Consider the following 5,449-nt stretch of genomic DNA (forward strand, 5'->3'; position numbering starts at 1 on the left):
ATTTCTAGTTCATCCTTTTTACCAGTAATGTTTCTGGCGTTTACATACATACAACTAAGATAAGTATTTTCCCTTGCGTTAGGGACATCTTTCACCTTATGTAGCAATGATGACCTGTAATCGTCATCGGTTAGTGCTTTGGTAAAATCTATTTTAGTACCCATGTGAGTAACCTTACCACCTGCTCTTACCCTCCCCCCAACTTCTCCCCTATTTCGTTTACTACCGCCATCCCCACTATTCTCACTGCATGACCCGTAGTTTCTAGCTAAACCCTCCTCCCAGGCTCCTAGTTTAAAATCTCCTCCAACCTTCTAACCATCCTTCCCCCCCAGCACCGCTGCCCCCTCCTCAGTCAGGTGCAATCCGTCACGACAAAAGAGATGGCGCCTGACTGAGAAGTCCGCCCAGTGTTCCAGGAACACAAACCCCTCTTTCCTGCACCAATCCCTAAGCCACCATAAGCAGGCCCGCACTTCCAAAACTGGTAAGCCGAAGCCCAAAAGAGCCTGGGCTGCCCGTGAGCCAGCTGCCAAGACCGATAAGCCTGCCGCATGACGGGGCGGGCCTCCCCCTTGGGGATCCCAGGGTGGGGGGCCGGCTTCTAAGGTATACCCAGGAATGGTTGAAGACCACTTCAGATGCCTGGGTACTGGAATTCGTCACTCGAGGTTATGCCATAGCCTTCAAAAACTGACCCCCTCATCGATATTGCCAGACAGACATCCCTTTGGACCAGACAAAGGCAAAAACTCTACACTCGGTGGTACAGACCCTCCTGGATACACGAGTCGTAGTACAAGTGCCTCTTGCTCAGAGGGGCCGGGGGTACTATTCACCGCTGTTTCTAGTCCCGAAACCGAATGGGACCTCCCGGCCCATTCTCAACCTCAAGGCATTGAACAGGTTTGTGAAGATTTCTAAGTTCCGTATGGAAACTCTTCACTCTATTGTTCAGGCCTTGGAACCTGGGGACTACATGGTCTCCCTGGACATACAGGATGCTTACCTGCATATTCCTATAGCATTGTCACATCAACAATACCTGAGGTTTGCTATTGGCAACATCCATTACCAGTTTCGGGCATTACCTTTTGGTTTGACAACGGCTCCGCGAGTCTTTACCAAAGTTATGGCGGTGATGACGGTGGTACTCCGTATCTGGACGACTTGATAATCCTGGCAAATTCCCCAGATCTTCTCCTGCGTCATCTGGATATGATGGTCCGGTTTCTACAAGCCCACGGGTGGCTCATCAACTGGAAGAAATTCTCCCTGGTCCCTGCTCAGAGCATGGTGCACCTGGGAGTGCTGTTGGACACTCACAGCCAGAGGTTGTTCTTGTCTCAGGAGAAAGTCCTGAAGCTTCAAGACTGGATTCGTTGCTTCCTTTCTCGTCCGCAAGTGTCGATACATTCGGCAATGCAGGTGCTGGGCCTCATGGTATCAGCATTCGACATGGTGGAGTATGCTCAATTTCACTCTCGCCCCCTCCAGAGGCTGATTCTAGCCAAGTGGGATGGCCTTCCTCACCGGATCAGATCTCAAATGATCTTATTGACTCTGGAGGTCCGTCTGTCGCTGCTTTGGTGGCTCCGGGACCAACAATTGTGCAGGGGTCGTCCCTTCTGGATATCCAACTGGGTCCTGTTGACGACAGATGCCAGTCTAAGAGGTTGGGGCGCGGTGCTGGAGCAGCACTCCCTTCAGGGTCGGTGGACCAAGGAGGAATCTCTCCTCTCGATCAACATTCTGGAATTGCGGGCGGTCTTCAATGCGTTCAACCTGGCCCAGCATTTAATTCAGAACCGGCCTGTTCAAGTACAGTCGGACAACGCCACCATAGTGGCTTACATAAATCATCAAGGCGGCACTCGAAGCCGTTTGGCAATGAAGGAAGTCTCACAGACTCTACGTAGGGCAGAACGCCATCTACCGACCATATCGGCAATATTCACTCTGGGAGTCCTGAAATGGGATGCGGACTTTCTCAGTCATCAGGACGTACATGCCGGCAAGTGGGGCCTCCATCCAGAAGTGTTTCAACTCCTAGTGGAAAAGTTGGGTCTTCCAGATGTCGATCTGATGGCGTCTCGACACAATCACAAGGTTCCGGTCTTCGGAGCAAGGACAAGGGATCCTCAAGCAGCATTTGTGGATGCGCTGGCGGTGCCGTGGAGGTTTCGGCTGCCGTACGTGTTCCCTCCGGTGTCACTCCTGCCCAGGGTAATTCGGAAGTTCAAGCAAGAAAAAGGAAATCTGCTTCTCATAGCTCGGCGTGGCCCAGACGGCACTGGTTCTCAGACCTGCAAGACCTATCGTCGGACCGTCCACTTCTTCTTCCACAACGCCCAGACCTTATCGTTCAGGGCCCCTGTGTCTACCAGGACCTAGCTCGGCTATCTTTGACGGCGTGGCTCTTGAAGCTTCCGTCTTGAGGGCTAAGGTTTTTCTGAAGAGGTCATTAAAACTATGTTGTGGGCCCGGAAACCTGCTTCTGCTCGGATTTATCATAGGGTCTGGCATTCCTACTTTGTTTGGTGCGCATCTATCAATTATGACGCTTCCAAGTTTAGTACAGCCAAACTTTTGGCTTTTCTGCAGCAGGGCCTAGATTTAGGCCTGCGTCTGACCTCCCTCAAGGTTCATATTTCTGCCTTGTCGGTGTGGTTTCAGAGAAAAATTGCGACTTTACCTGATGTTCATACTTTCACTCAGGGTGTGTTGCGTATCCAACCTCCCTATGTCCCGCCTGTGGCTCCTTGGGACTTGTTGGTGGTTTTGGGGGCGTTGCAGGAGCCTCCATTTGAACCCCTTGGTTCAGCTGACCTTAAGTGGCTTTCCCTTAAGGTGGTGTTCTTGCTGGCTATTGCCTCTGCTAGAAGAGTTTCGGATCTGGGTGCCCTGTCTTGTAGTTCCCCATATCTTATTTTTCACCGTGACTGGGCGGTTCTTAGGACTCTTCCCGGATATTTACCTAAGGTTGTTTCTTCATTCCACCTTAATCAGGAGATTGTGGTTCCGACCTTTCTCTCTCCTGATTTGTCTCCCAAAGAGCGGTCTTTGGATGTAGTATGGGCTCTCCGTATCTATGTGATGAGAACTGCTTCTATTCGAAAATCTGATTCTCTCTTTGTTTTGTTTGGATTTCACAAACGTGGCTGGCCTGCTCACAAGCAGACTCTGGCCAGATGGATTAGAATGGTGATTGCACATGCTTATGTGAGGGCTGGTCTGTCTGCTCCTGCTTACATTACGGCCCATTCTACTCGGTCTGTTGGACCTTCTTGGGCGGCCCAAGTGGTGCGACCCTTGATCAATTGTGCAAGGCGGCTACATGGTCCTCAGGGAACACATTCATAAGGTTCTATGCCTTTGATACTGCCGCTTCCCAGGATGCTTCCTTTGGACACCGGGTTCTTGTGCCTGCTACAGTGCGTCCCCTCCCATAAGGAACTGCTTTAGGACATCCCCATTGTCCAATCCTTGTGGAGCCCAGTGTACCCGCAGCAGAAAACGAGTTTTATGGTAAGAACTTACCTTTGTTAAAACTCTGCGAGGTACACTGGGCTCCACAAGGCGCCCACCCTGACGCACTTGGCTTCTTTGGGTTGGTATGGCATTAGCCGCTGACACTTCTCCTGTCATGAGAGTGTGGTGTATGTGGCTAATAACCGTTGTTGTCTCTTTTCCTGCTACTGCATTGGGCTGGTTAACTAAAAACTGAGCTCCTGTACTGGGAGGCGGGGTGATATAGGAGGCGGCGCTGTGCATTCTGGGACCAGTCAAAGCTTTAAGCCTGTTGGTGCCTCGGATCAAGATCTCATTCTACACCCCATTGTCCAATCCTTGTGGAGCCCAGTGTACCTCGCAGAAAGAGTTTTAACAAAGGTAAGTTCTTACCATAAAACTCGTTATTATTAATAATGTGTTATACTTTTATAATAACGGTGAGCACTACGGGGGTATTATGTGTATCTGGCACTGCTGGGGGCATACTGTGTGCCATAATGTGAATTCCGGGTCATACTGTGTGACATAACGTGAGTTTTGGATCATACTGTGTGGTGTAATGTTAATTTCAGCTCATACTGTATGTCATAAAGTTAATTTCAGCTCATACTGTGTGGCATAATGTGAGTTTCGTCTCATACCGCGTGGCGTAACGTGAATTTTGTCTCATACTGCGTGGCATAATGTGAATTTTGTCTCATACTGTGTGGTGTAATGTGAATTTCGTCTCATACTGTGTGGTGTAATGTGAATTTCGGCTCATACTGTGTAGCATAATGTGAATTTTGTCTCACACTGTGTGGCGTAATATGAATTTTAGCTCATACTGTGTGGCGTAATGTGAATTTTGGCTCATACTGTGTGGCGTAATGTGAATTTCGGCTTATACTGTGTGGCGTAATGTGAATTTTGGCTCATACTGTGTGGCGTAATGTTAATTTCGGCTCATACTGTTTGGCGTAATGTGAATTTTTACTCATGCTGTGTGGCGTAATGTGAATAAGGGGCACTACTGTCAGTGGCTGGTGAGCATGGGGACATTTGTGACAAATGCTGGTGTCCTGCAAAGGAGGGGTCTGATGACAAAGAAAGAGGCAAATGTGGCTCTGATGGCACAAGGGTAAATTATAAACTATACTTGTTTTATATTAAAATGGAAATGTTCATCCTGGAATACATACCTCTTACAGGCGGCCGGGATCCCGGCTGTCATGATCCCGACAGCGGGATACTGGCCACTAGTATGCCGGCAGCGGAGCGAGCGCTAGAAAGCCTCTTGCGGGCTTGCCGGAATCGCCACGCTAGAAGGCCCCTTGCGGGCTCACTGCACTGGCCACGCTGCAGGCACGGAGGCTCACTGCGCTCGCCACAGGATCTTTTCTCCCTCTGTGAGTGTCGTGGACACCCACAGAGGAAGAAAAGCCTGTGGTGCCGGTATTCCAACAGGCGGTTTCGTAATCGCCTCCCATTTGGCTCAATAAATTTCCTGTACTTTTCAGAGTGGCCCACTCAAAATTAGGGTGTAGTGCGGGGGGAGCAAGGGGTGTGTGTGGGGTGGAGGGTAGGGAGGGGAATGCATATGCACCTAGGCCCATCACTCTCTAGTTCCGGCACTGGGTCAGGGATATATTGGGGAAGTGTAAGCAGTGATAGGGTACAGCGGCAGCTAGCACTCAGGGTTATGTCGTAGTGGACCGTCAGTACTGCCTGGTGGTCACACCACTATGTTTAATTTTTTTTCTCTGGGGTGTATTATATCTACTTTATCATTAGGGAGAAATTAGATTAAACCATGTGATTTTACTGAGAGAATGTAAAATCTTTTTAAGACATGTCCCTGGGTGATGCTAGACAGTGAACAAGCCCAAAAGGTGGCGATAGATACACCCAAAAGGCAGTGCTGCGCACGCCTATGGTTCAAAGGTTGGATTCTACT

Source organism: Pseudophryne corroboree, chromosome 6 (assembly GCF_028390025.1).
Source record: "Pseudophryne corroboree isolate aPseCor3 chromosome 6, aPseCor3.hap2, whole genome shotgun sequence".
NCBI classification, from domain to species: domain Eukaryota; kingdom Metazoa; phylum Chordata; class Amphibia; order Anura; family Myobatrachidae; genus Pseudophryne; species Pseudophryne corroboree.